At 57.5% G+C, this 12,703-nt stretch overlaps 1 long non-coding RNA gene and 1 pseudogene across 1 annotated transcript; one reads left to right on the forward strand and one right to left on the reverse strand.

The window, feature by feature from the left end:
* Positions 1 to 1,194: 1,194 nt before the first annotated feature.
* On the reverse strand, positions 1,195 to 9,786 carry LOC142002469 (uncharacterized; annotated as a pseudogene).
* A 303-nt stretch (positions 9,787 to 10,089) lies between these two features.
* On the forward strand, positions 10,090 to 12,256 carry LOC142002471 (uncharacterized). The gene is made up of 3 exons (XR_012642673.1): positions 10,090 to 10,132; positions 10,475 to 10,664; positions 11,837 to 12,256. It is a non-coding gene; the product is annotated as an uncharacterized LOC142002471 (long non-coding RNA).
* The last annotated feature ends 447 nt before the right edge of the window (positions 12,257 to 12,703 follow it).

The raw sequence follows: 12,703 nt of genomic DNA on the forward strand, positions 1-12,703 counted from the left end.
CACACTGCTTTGGTTGTGTGTCTGTTACTGAGCCTGTGCCAGGGCAAACCACCGGTGCACTGGCTGTTCTGCTCAGCCCTGCTAAAAGGCAGCTGGGCCTTGCTGACTGCTCAGGGCCAGGGCTCCTACGCTGTATTGCTCAGTTTAGGGGACTCCCCCAGGCACCAACCACGACAGCACATCTGCACGTCAGCCGACATTGACAACAGTGAGTGTTGTCAAAGCAAAGAGAGGAATGAACAGAGCAATGATCACTGCCACTGCCTTGCCGGGGCGCAAAGGCGATGACAAACACTGCACAGACAAAGGCAGAGGAACGAGCAACGTTTGCTCATCTCATTTGTACAGGAAGTTTTGCATCGTTTTACTTGCCCAGGTGCCTTTTTAATTCCATCTGTTCTCATGGGGATCCGCTCTAGAGTCTCTGAGGGAATGTCTGTCTGTCTGTCGCACTCTGTGCTTGTCCATTGGTCTGAGAACTCCTAAATGGTAAGAACCAGGACCACCTACTTTGTCTGCAGCTTTCTCTTCTTGTAACTTAGAGGCAGGCTGGGGGTGTGGGTGTGCCAGGGAATGGATGGGCTGCACTGGGATGGCTTCTCAGGGGACCACACAGAAAAGAGACAACCACCACATGAGAAAGGCATTGGCTGGGGATGCCCCCTCTCCCCCACCCAGGACTATCCCAGCCGTGAGCATCCCACTCCCAGGTGCCCTTGAGAACAGCTGCAGCTCCCTCCCCGCTAAGTTTGTAAAGGGACACGGCTGGCTGTTCCCCTCCACCAGGGAGCGAGGAGAAAGTGCACATTTGCTGCAGTCCCCTCTGGCTGGACAGCGAAGAGGACCGATGACCCTGGCCCTGCCCCAGGCGAGAGACATACACCGCTCCCCTGGTTGTACCTGCTGGAGCTGCAGCACCCAAGCAGAGGTGCTTCTCACCTGGGCCCAAAGCTTCTCTGGTGAAAGTGGGCTTTTCCCATGCACTGACCCCTCCTCTCCAGACACACCCGAGAGCAACAACTCAAGTGAAGCATTTTCAGTTTAAATTAAAAAAAGACACCAAAAATTAATCAAGTTGAGGTCCTGAACAAACTCAAAAGTACGTCTAGTTGGTTTTTTTTTTTTATAAAGGAGCATGGGTTAATTTAAGGAACAAGTCGACTTTATTTTAGTTACTTGAACAGCTCCGTAACACCACACCCCTGAGGAATGAGAAGCAGTGTGGTAGTTTATGGGTTCTCACCGACATTTTTGCCCAGTGGCCCAGCTTCAAAAATAGCAACAAAGAGAGAGTTACCGGATTTCTCTCCTGTGTGAATTCTCTGATGATCAATAATGTCCAAGCAGCCACTGAAGGTTACCCACATCAGTGCAGTCAGTGGGTTATTCTCTTCTATGAACTCTCTGATGATTGATAATGTATGAGTGTTCCCGGACAAACAAAACAGCTGAAAGTTTCCTCTCTGGTGTGGGTTCTCTGATCTGTAAGATTTTAGTGCTGACAAAAGCTTTTCCCACAGTCAGATCAGCTGAAAGGTTTCTCTCCAATGTGCGTTATCTGATGACCAGTCGAAGGGTTTTTATGCTGTGTGTCTTCTCCTGTGTACAACAAGGGTTGACCTCTGTCTGAACCTTTTCCCACAGTCAGGGCAGGTATAAGGTATCTCTCCTGTGTAGATTCTGCAATGACTTTTAAGTTTTGAAGGCCTGAAGAAGCTTTTGCCACAGTCAGAGCAGCGGAAGGGTTTGTCCCCAGTGTGGGTTTTCTGATGATCAACAAGATATGAGCGTTGACTGAAGCTTTTCCCGCAATCAGAGCAGAGGAAGGGTTTTTCCCGAGTGTGGATTCTTATATGCTGATTAAGGCCGGAAACATCACTGAACCTTCTCCCACACTCAGAGCAGCTGAAGGGTTTCTCCCCTGTATGGATGTTCTGATGTCTGACCAGGTGTGCACTGCTGCTGAAGCTTTTCCCACAGGCAGTGCAGTGATAGGGTTTCTCTCCTCTGTGAATTATCTGATGAGTGAGAAGGCCTGAGTGTTGCCGAAAGCTTTTCCCACAGTCAGAGCAGTGGAAGGGTTTCTCTCCAGTGTGGATTCTCCTATGAGTAACAAGGTTTGCCCTCTGTGTGAGCCTTTTCCCACAGTCAGAGCAGTTATAAGGTGTCTCTCCTGTGTGGATTCTGCAATGTCTTTTAAGACTTGAGGAGCATAAGAAGCTTTTCCCACAGTCAGAGCAGCTGAAGGGTTTCTCTCCAGTGTGGGTTCTCCGATGATAAATAAAACCTGAGCGCTGACGAAAGCTTTTCCCACAGTCAGAGCAGTGGAAGGGTTTCTCTCCTGTGTGGGTTCTCTGGTGACAAATAAGACCTGAGCGCAGCTGGAAGCTTCTGCCGCAGTCGGGTCAGATATAGGGCTTCTCTCCAGTGCGAATGGTACGACGACTGTTAAGACTGAAGCTTTTCCCACAGGTTTTCTGTTGTTCGCTCTGTTTTGTGTTTTTCACACCTCTGCTTCCATGGCTGGAGTTATCCTGCCCCTCCCCTGCATGGTTTCCCTGCTGCCTTTCTGGGCTACGCTGACTCTCACAGGTCTCTCTGTGCTCAGGACTCTGACAAACACAACCTCCAGAGCTTCCCAAGAACATCCCACAGGAGGCCACTTGCTCTGGTTCCTCCAGCTGAAGATTCTCCTCATCATTCTTGAGCAGCATCACCTCACCTGCTGGGACACAGAGAGAACCAGACAGTGTCACTCACTGTGCTTAGCTGAAAAGAAAACTCTGAAAGGGAAACAGAAAAGGGGGAACGCACCAACAGCTGATGGAAAGATTGAAATAACATGAACTGAGCTGCTCCTCCTCCTTCACAACCCTTCCCCAGAGGAGGGACCCCAGCCCTGCTCCCACCCTCTGGCTGGAGCTGAAGAGAGGCTGAAGGCTCAGTCACTCTGGATGAAAAGGCCCAATTAACATCTAGGAGGACATGGAAATCGGTTTCTGAGTCACTTGAGCTGACTGCTCACCGGTGTGGGGGTCACTGATGATCTCTCCTTTCTCAGAGCTCTAGAGATCTGGGACCCCCAGCTCCTCCCCTCGCTCCACCCAGGAGATCACATCAGGCTTGGGAACTGGAAATACTGCCTGGGGTGCAATTAACCAAGTGCTGATCTTGTTCATGAAGGTCCAGGCCATTACTTCTTCCAGCCCCAGGATCTGAGCCACCCACCCAGAGAGGTTCCTTCCCCACCTGGCACAGGCCAGGCTCTGGATGGTACAAGATCCCATGTCACACTCACCTGGGGTACAGGTACCTCACCCCTGCCTCGGGAATGGCCCAGCTCATTCCTGGGGAAACCGAGTGCTCTGCTGCTCTCTCTAGGGTATAACTCAGCCTCCCTCTTGACCTGTTCCATCCCCTCCATCCCAGGGCAGGACAGGACAGGACAGGACCACTCAACCCAAAGAAGACATTCGATTTGTTCTTGTTTTTGTGGATAAAACTAACACAGCTACACCAAGTGCCTGGCACCAGGCAGGCTCTGAATTTAGCCATGTGGAGTGGGAATCCATCAAACCCATGAGAAAACCTGCACAGATACAGACACCATCTTCCTCGCCAAGTGCAAATGGATGGACGTCCCACCCAACAGACTGAAGGTGAAACACTCACTGCAACCAACACACTTTACGGACTGTCGAGAGATTGGTCACACACTCCCACAGACCTGAGGAACCACCTGTTCAGCATCCTGTGCAGCAAACAGGGAAACATCACAAGGAGATCTCAAGTCTGGAGCCTCTCCTAAAACACAACCTTCCACACAAACATCCACGTGGCTGGACTTTACTGAAAGGAGACAGGAGAGTTACAACACACACTGCTCTTCTCTACAGGACTGTAAACTCTCTCACCTCCTACTTGCCGCAGGGGGCCACAGTAGTGGTACCCGTAACTCATCCAGCAACATTGTCAATCTATATAACCACACACTCAGCCCAGCAGAGGAGTCTGTCCTATCTCGGAGACTCTCTTTGTGCCCCACCACCCTCACAAACATGACACAGTTCTGTGGGGATCTGGAACCCCACCCCAATTGTGCCAGGAACACTTTCCAGGAACACTTTTGACAAGACTCTGAACAGCCCTACAGGCACCGTCACACCTACAGCACAAGAAGAAGAATTATGTGTGGAATCCTTCCTGGCAATCACAACGACAGACTGGATCGATACCTAGAGCGCTTCCGCTTCTGTGCACAGGCAGAAATTGTGGCAAAGCGACATTGCTTGTCCCATGACCTCAGCCGTGCGCAATGCAATGTCACCCACAGCCTCAGAAACAGCTCTGGCATTGTCATCCAAGAGGCTGGCAAAGGAGCTGCTGTTGTCATCATGAATAGGTCAGACCATGAAAAGGAGACTCCCAGGCAGCTCTCCAATACCACCTTCTACAGGCTACTGTCCTCTGATCCCTCTGAGCAGCACACACAGAAACTGCACCGTCTGCTCAAGACACTCCTGACAAAAGCGCAGGAACAGATCTACACAGACACATCCCTAGAGCCCCAAAATCCATAAATCTAGACATTCTGGAGGCACCATCAGCTCAGACATTGGCGCTCTCATTGCAGCCTTGTCCAGCTATGGGGACTCTCTCCTCAGACCGTATGTTACCAGCACTCCTAGCTATCTTTGAAACACCACTGACTTCCTCAGGAAACTGCTATGCACTGGTGATCTCCCTGAAAACACCATCCTGGTCACCATGGATGTCGAGGTCCCTTATACAAAAAAACAGACATGAAGATGGACTTCAAGGTGTTAGGAACAGTATCCCTGATGATGCCACGGCACAAGTGGTGGTGGAGCTTTGTGACTTTGCCCTCACCCACAAGTATCTCAGATTTGCGGACACTTTACACCTTCAAATCAGTGGCACTGTAACGGGCACCCGGGTGGCCCCACACTTTGCCAACATGTTTATGGCTGGCCTGGAACAACTTCCTCAGCTCTCGACCCCTGGCGCCCTCCTCTACTTGAGCTACATTGACGACATCATCATCATCTGGACCCATGAGAAAGAGGCTCCTGAAGAGTTCACAGTGATTTCAACAGTTTCCACACCACCATCAACCTCAGCCTGGAATGGCCCACAAAAGAGATCCACTCCCTGGACACGACTGTGCAAATAAGAGATGGTCGGATAAATACAACCCTATACCGAAAAACCAACTACCATTATGCTTATGTCTATGTCTCCAGCTTCCATCCAGGGCACACTACATGATCCATTGTATATAGCCAAGCACTAAAGGTACAACCACATTTATTCTAATCCCTCAGACAGAGACAAACACCTTCAAGACCTTTACCAGGCTCTCCTGAAACTACAATACCCACCTTAGGAAGTGAAGAAACAGATTGACAGAGCCAGACATGTACCCAGAAGCCACCTGCTGCACAAGAGGCCCAGCAAAGAAAACAACAGAACATCACTGGCCATCAGCTACAGCCCCCAACTAAAGCCTCTCCAATGCACCATCCGTGACCTACAACCCATCCTGGACAATGATCCTTCACTCTCACAGACCTTGGGAGGCAGGCCGCCCACCAACCTTAAACAAATTCTCACCAGCAACTATAAACCACAACACTGCAAATCACAAACCACACCCTTCCACATACCTCCATGCCATCTCTACCCACCAATGACACTACCACACCTGCTTAACCCAGGGTTAACCCGGATTTAACCCAGGGTTGTGAGTTCAATCCTTGACGAGGCCATTGAGCAATTGGGGCAAATAGATGTCAGGGTGCTTGGTCCTGCCAAGAGGGCTGGGGACTGGACTAGATGACCTCCCGAGGTCTCTTCCAGATCTAGATGTGTATCTTCACTTATATTCTAATTTTATTTTAACCAGCGGAGCTTATTTGCCTGCACATCTAAACTGGACAGTCTCCATATAAAAGAATAAATGGATGCAAATCAGATATCAGGAACAGTGACATACAAAACCTCCTGGGACGCTCAGGAGCAGATTTAAAAGTAGCCATCCTGCAATGTGAAAATGTCAAAAGCAAACCCCAAAGAGCAACTGCAGAGCTGCAATTCATTTGCAAATGTGACTCCATCTATTTAGGATTGAACAAAGACCAGGAGTGGCTGGCCAAGTAGAAAAGCAGTTTCTCTGCTCTCGTTTTCACACCGCCACATCAGCTGCTAGAAATGGGCCACATCCTCCATGACAGAATTGCTCTCATTGACTCTGGCCTTCTTCTTGAGTGGGACTCCCTCCTTTTCTTGTGCCTGCTTATTTCTACTGGCCTCTGGAATTTCCACTTGGTGCATCTGGTGAATTTGGCCTTTGCCCACAAAAGCTGATGCTCCAGAACATCTGTTAGTCTGCAAGGTGCCACAGGACTTCTCTGTGTTTCTGCTGGACTGAAAACGCGAGCTCTGTGAGGGCTGGCAGGGCCGAAACTGAGGCCCCAGGCAGGGCTCAGACTGCAGCTGCCACAGGGTAGATCACTGGAACTTGGAGAGAAAGGCTCTGGCAGAGCTCTGGCTCCCCAAGGGCTCTGTCCACAAAGCTCCTGGCTGGGGCCTGGTTCCTCCAGCTCTTTGGCTCTGATGAGCTACTTGAATCAGCAGGAGGCAGAGGAAGTTGTCTGAGCTGTGAGGAGAGTCCTGGGCTGGCTGCTTCAGACACTGCCGAGGCTCCTGCTCTGTGACCCCTGCTTGCCTGCGGCTGGGTGGGTGGGTGGGTGGGTGGGCCCTCCCAGCAACCCACAAGAGCTGCTGCTCCTGCAACCGGCCATGACAGTGTCTGGCTGTGCTGCTCTCTGCGGGGTGTGGCTGTTGTTGCAGCTGGGCTCCCCCTCAACTACCTCAGTTCTACTCTGCCAGGAGCAGCTTCTCTGCGTGGTTTACCACTTTCCTCCTGCATCACGGGCTTGTTGCTGACTCACTTTCCAGCCACATCCGGCGCGTTTCCCTCGGTGCAGGAAGGAGACTGGCAGAAGTGTGGCTGGAGGGGGTTAGTTACAGCCCCCATCTCCGCCTCCCCCACAACCTCCTCCTGAGCTTCTAGCTGCACTTTAGTCTTCACAGTTTTACTACTCACTACCCAGGTTTGGCCCCACCAGGTGTCACATGACCTAGCTGGGCACCTCCCAACTATCTTCAAAACCCCCAATATGAATGCAGGCCGAGGACGCTGGATGAGGTGTGTTATGAGACCTACGGGGAGTGACATTGCATCCAAACTGGGGCACACGTTACTCATAACCGGTTTGTCCTGTGTCTGGTTCCCACCAGTGACTCCTGAGAAAGCCATCTACATGGGACAGCTGGTGCACTTGTCTGGGAGTTTGTGTTTGATTATTCGAGAACTCCCCCTAAATGGTAGGTGCTAGCCGGGGTGCAGCACACTGGCCACAGGGGTGCCCTGCAGGCATGAAGAGCAGCTGGACCAAGCCCCACAGCTCTGGTACCTGCCGTTCCTGCCTGTGCCCCTCCACTCACACCTCCAGATAAGGCAGATGGTGGGAAGCACATGGAGACCTGGGCTGTGGGAAGAGCAGCACCACTGCCATGTCCCTGAACCTGCTTTCCCTGGGAGGGGCCGTGGAGGGGAGAGTCTTTCACAGGGGAGCCAGTGATTCCTGGATCTGACACACCTGACACTGGGGACAGGGGCAGAGAGGGACCCTGAACCAAACCCAACCCAGCTGCTGTGGAGCCCACGCAGCCTCTGACACGCCCGGGGACAGGACTCCTCACCCAGCCAGTGCAGGGTCTGGTAATTCTCCTGCATCACCTCCCTGTAGAGGGCTCTCTGCCCCGGGGCCAGCAGCCCCCATTCCTCCTTGGAGAAACACACAGCCACCTCCTCCAAGGTCACAGGCTCCGCCGCCACAGCCATGTCCTTGCTCTGTCTCTGCAGGTCCGGGGCTGCTCTGGAGCCAGACATAGGGGCTCTGCGCCTGGCAGGTGAAAAAAGCAATGGAGACATTTCAGACGGGGCTGGAAGCCGCTTCGCACCCCCGGCTCCCCACACTCGCTCCCTGGGGCAGACGTGCTGCACACGCACATTTGGGGAAACACTCACGTCTCACAGAACGACCTCGCACAAGTCAGATCCCAAATCCGTCACACGGCCTGAGCTTCAGCACTGCTGCGCACTGGAGTGTGTCCCACGGACACGTCACGTGGTTAGTGACACACCACGGGGACAAGCCCGGAGGAAGGGAGCAGCTGAAGGGACAATGAGGATCACTGAACTGCACCGCGGGGGAGCACAGGCGCCGTAGGACCATTGCCCGGCCCCACTGGGGAACCGGGGTGGGGACACACAAGCCCACCCAGAGCTATCGGATCCCCTGCGGGGGAGGGGGGGAACGCAATGGACTCAGGACCCCAAATCACTGAGGGGAGAGAACAAAGAAGAAAACCAGGCAGGTGCAGAGGCCCTGGGGCAAAAACAAGGGAGCTGGGGGAGAACCGAGCACAGAGCCCCCAGCACCCACTGGTCCCTGCGGGGTGCAGAGCCCGCGGGCGCCGCCCAGAGACTCCGCCTGGAGGTGCGAGCGGAGCCAGGAGCGAAAACCGGCCCCGAGTCACAACCCCCCAGGCCGCCTCCATCCCCCTCCTCTCCCCTCCCCGGGCGCCCCGGAGCCGGGCGGGGGCGAGTGCGGGGCGCTGGGGCGGCGCTTCTTTGCTGCCCGCGGGGTCCTGCGCCGCGAGCCGCCTGCAGCATGAGGCGAACCAGGCGCCGCTGCGGAGGGAGGAAGCGGCGCGGGCGGCAGGACGAGGCGGAGCAGCTGGAGAACGGGGTGGCCCGGCTGGGACCAGGGGGAGGCGCTGGCGCGGGGGGGCCCCGCACGGAGCGTCGAAGCGACAAACGGGGGGGGGGCGGAGTCACTTCCCGGTCCGGCCCCCCCTCACCCGGCGGCAGCTCCCTGGGGGGGGGCGGGGGGCTTTGGGCGGCGGCAGCGCGTGACCCGGCGGAGCGGCCACAGAACGTTCCCGCCGGACCCCGGCTAACCCCTCCGCTGCCGGAGCCGCATACGCGGCCGGCGAGTCCGAGCGCGGTTCCCCCGGACCTCGCCCCCTCCGCCCGCCTCCCGCAAGGGCTGCGCCGGCCGGGCTGAGCGCGGGGGCGGGACCGGGGAGGGATAGTGACGTAAGCGGCAGACAGAGCGGAGGGGGAGAAACCCCCCCGGCTCCCGGGCGGGGTCGGGACCGGACCTGGTGCCGCTGCTGCCCCCGATGCACGTGGGGGCGGGGCGGGGCGGGGCGGCGGCGGCTGCTCCTGCTGGGGCTGGGCCGGGGCTGCAGTAACGCCCCTTCCGCGCCCGGCCCGGCCCGGCGCGGGGCGGTCGCTGCGGGTGGGACCGGCCGGGGGGGAGGGGCACCGCCGGGCTCTGCTCACACCCACCCCCCGCGGGCGGGGCCGCCCCAGCGCCGCCGGGAACGTTCTGGGGCGGGGAGGGGAACAACCCTCCGGACCCGCCCCCCGGGAGAGGCGGGAACCAGACACTGAGCTTCGCCCCCAGCCTCCGGCTCCAGCGCCCCGGGGGGAACGGGGCGTTTGTCCCCCTCAGCACAGCCCCCCCGGCCGGCCATTCCCGCGGCAGCGCCTCGTGTGGTCAATGGCCCCGCCCAGCTCCTCCCTCGCCCAGCGCGGGCCCGGCCCGAGGGCCAACCGACACCCGCACTCCCAGCGCTGCGACAGCGCCTCACCGCAACCAGCGTCCGCTGCTGCAGCCCAGTCCCGCGCTCCTTCGAATTCCCCCGCCCCGCTCCCCCCATTGGCTGTCATCCCGCCTCCCAGATCCGCCATTGGTCGGTACGATGACTAATCACCTTCCGACTTTGACCAGTGGATCAGCCCTCCCTGCCGTTGGTCGCCCGTTCTGAAACCGCCCTCTGGGACAATAATGTCAATCCACGCAATCCTCACGGCCATTGGCTAGACCGAGCCAATGTCTTTTTCTCATTGGCCAAAAAATCCTAATCTGTCTCGCTATTGGCCGTTAGCCACAAGAGTCCGCCTTCCTCTCAGCTCTTGCTCAGTCCCTGGAGGGACCCTTCTGCTGACGCCGGGAGCCCAGGCTCAGGACGGGTGTGTGGACGGCGCTGTGACAGCTCTGGGTGGGGACACAGGCTGTGGGCGGGGCCGGGCTCAGGACAGGTTTGGGGGGCGGAGCTGTGAGAGCTCTGGGTGGGGACACAGGCTGTGGGGGTGGGGCAGAGCTCAGGACAGGTTTGGGGGCGGGGCTGTGAGAGCTCTGGGTGGGGACACAGGCTGGGGGGGGGGGGGGGGGCCGGGCTCAGGACAGGTTGGGGGGCGGGGCTGTGAGAGCTCTGGGTGGGGACACAGGCTGTGGGCGGGGCCGGGCTCAGGACAGGTTTGGGGGGTGGGAGCTCCGGGACTCCTGTGATTTCTAGTCATTTCCTTTCCCAGCTGGGCGCTTGTGTGGGGCTTGTCCGGATGTGGCGTTGCCGGGATTTCCGTGTGTGCGATTCCTGCCCAGCCCCTTGTGGGACCTGGTTCTGCTGGTGACTAGAAGACAACAGGCACCGTCCTGGGGCACCTCAGAGACTAACAGACAATTTGGAGCAGGAGCTTTGGTGGCAAAGACCTACCTGGTCAGGTACATGAATGGGGGGGGGTGTTAAAGGAGGATTTAAAGGGGGGTCCCAGTAAAAGGAAGGGGGCAGAGCTGACAAGTGTCCTTCCGATAATGGGTCATTTCCACCCTGAGTGAATTGACCTTGTCAGCTCTGCCCCTCCCAGGGTGGGTTGGGGGTCTCAGCCCTCACCATGGGGTAAGGAAGGGAGAGATGTGGGGGCTGTCCCTGCCCCCAGCTCCCTGATGGGTGGGGGTGTCATGGGGACCAGGGCCAGGACATGGCACTGGCCTCAGCCCCAGCTCTGGGGTTTGGGGGCCCAACCCAACTTCAGACTCGGGGACTATGCCCGGCCCTGCAACAACCTGAGCTTTCTGGGGGAGAGGGTGTGCTTTGGGGTGGACCCAGCTCTGGGCGAGGGAGGGAGAAGTGGTGCCTTGGGGACATCCCTTCCCCTGGAGCTGGGGTCAGCACCATGGCACCCCTCCCTCCCAGCCCAGACCCAAAGCCCTGTGAGCCTCCTACAGCTGGGGCCAAGGTCACCCCTTGGCTGGGGCTGGGGCTGGGGCTGGGGTTGTGGTGGGTTCTGAGACAGGCCATGGCCTCTCTGCCTTGCCCTGGGCATTCAGGCCATGGCCCAGCCTCAGCTGCAGGGACCTCCCACGATTGAGCCTGGGCTGGGAGCGGGCTGCGCCGCAGCATCCCAGTCACCACCCCCCAGAACTGGGGCCACCCCCCGACTCACCACATTGGTGCTGGGCCCAGCCCTCTGTGGTCTGAACTCCCAGTGCAAGGTGGTGCTGGAGCCCAGAAGCAGCCCTGGCCTCAGTCCTGGCTGTCGGGGGAGGGGGCAGGGCTGCCATGTGGCTGTGCTGGGCCATGGCCTGAACCCCCGAGTGGGGCAGGGAGGCTGGGGCCAGGCCCCGTCCTGTGCTCTCTGACTCTCTGTGTTCTCTGCCTCGTGGGCAGGACACCTGGACCCCTCCAAGCTCTCTCCCAGCGCACGGGAGAGGCAGGGCTGAGTGTTAAGGCTAAAAAGCTCAAACTGGCCCAAACAGGGTGAGGTGCGTTGGGCACCAGGTGGGCCCAGGAACTCTCGACCTGCTCCAGGCAAAAGTAGAGGCCGTCCGCGACTGGCCAATCCCAAAGTGAAAGGGGCAGGTCCAGCCCTGCCTAGGCTTGGCCGGTGTTACAGGCGGGTTGTACCCACTGCAGTCGGGTCAGAGCTCCAGTAACCACCAAACGCGAACAAGTGAGGGACCAGCGTCAGGAAGCTTCCAGCAGCTTCACGCCGTCCTGATGTCTGCCCTGTGCTCAGGGCCCCAGACTGTAACCAGCCCTTCGTGGGCACCTGGCACAGCTCAGCACCGTGTGGGAGCAGCTTTGATGCAGCCGGCGCCAGATCATCAGTTTCCCCCTGTCATGTTTCCCAGCAAATAACTGTGGTGAGGGGAAGCCGCCGGTCCGCCACCGAGCCGGGACGCTCTGCTCGTGTGTGTGCCCCAGACACGCTGCGCCCCCACGCGTGGGGACAACGCCTCCATCCGCAGCCCCACCATTCTGTGCTGAGGCGGCTTCGCGCAGCCAGTGACTGACAAAAAGCTCCTGCCATGGAGTCGGGCTCTCCAAGGCTGGGGCTGGGGCTGGGGCTGGGACTGGGACTGGGACTGGGCCTAGGGCTGGGCCTGGAGCCTGTGTCGGGCGGCTCATGAAGTGGCTGATGCGCTCCCCTGAGGGGTTCCCACACTCGGCTCCTTAGGGCTCCTCTGGTGCATCAGGCCTTGTGCTCCCTGACTTAGGGGCGTTGTGCTGGTTCTTCCTGGGGCCCATAGGATGCCAAAGGGCCCATGTCTGCAATTATCTAGGTGTCTACTGGACCTCAAGAAGGAAATTAAAGGTCGTGTGGCCGTACCTTCCACCACAGCTTTTATTTTGGCAGGGGGATGTGTGTGTTGAATGAATGCCCGTAAAGGGTTAAACCAGGGTTTCCCAAACTGGGGGGCTTGCCCCCTAGGCTGTTATGAAGAAATTTCAGGGGCGACGTGAAGCGACCCAGCCCCCC

The sequence above is a fragment of the Carettochelys insculpta genome, chromosome 27 (assembly GCF_033958435.1).
Source record: "Carettochelys insculpta isolate YL-2023 chromosome 27, ASM3395843v1, whole genome shotgun sequence".
Classification (NCBI taxonomy): Eukaryota; Metazoa; Chordata; order Testudines; family Carettochelyidae; genus Carettochelys; species Carettochelys insculpta.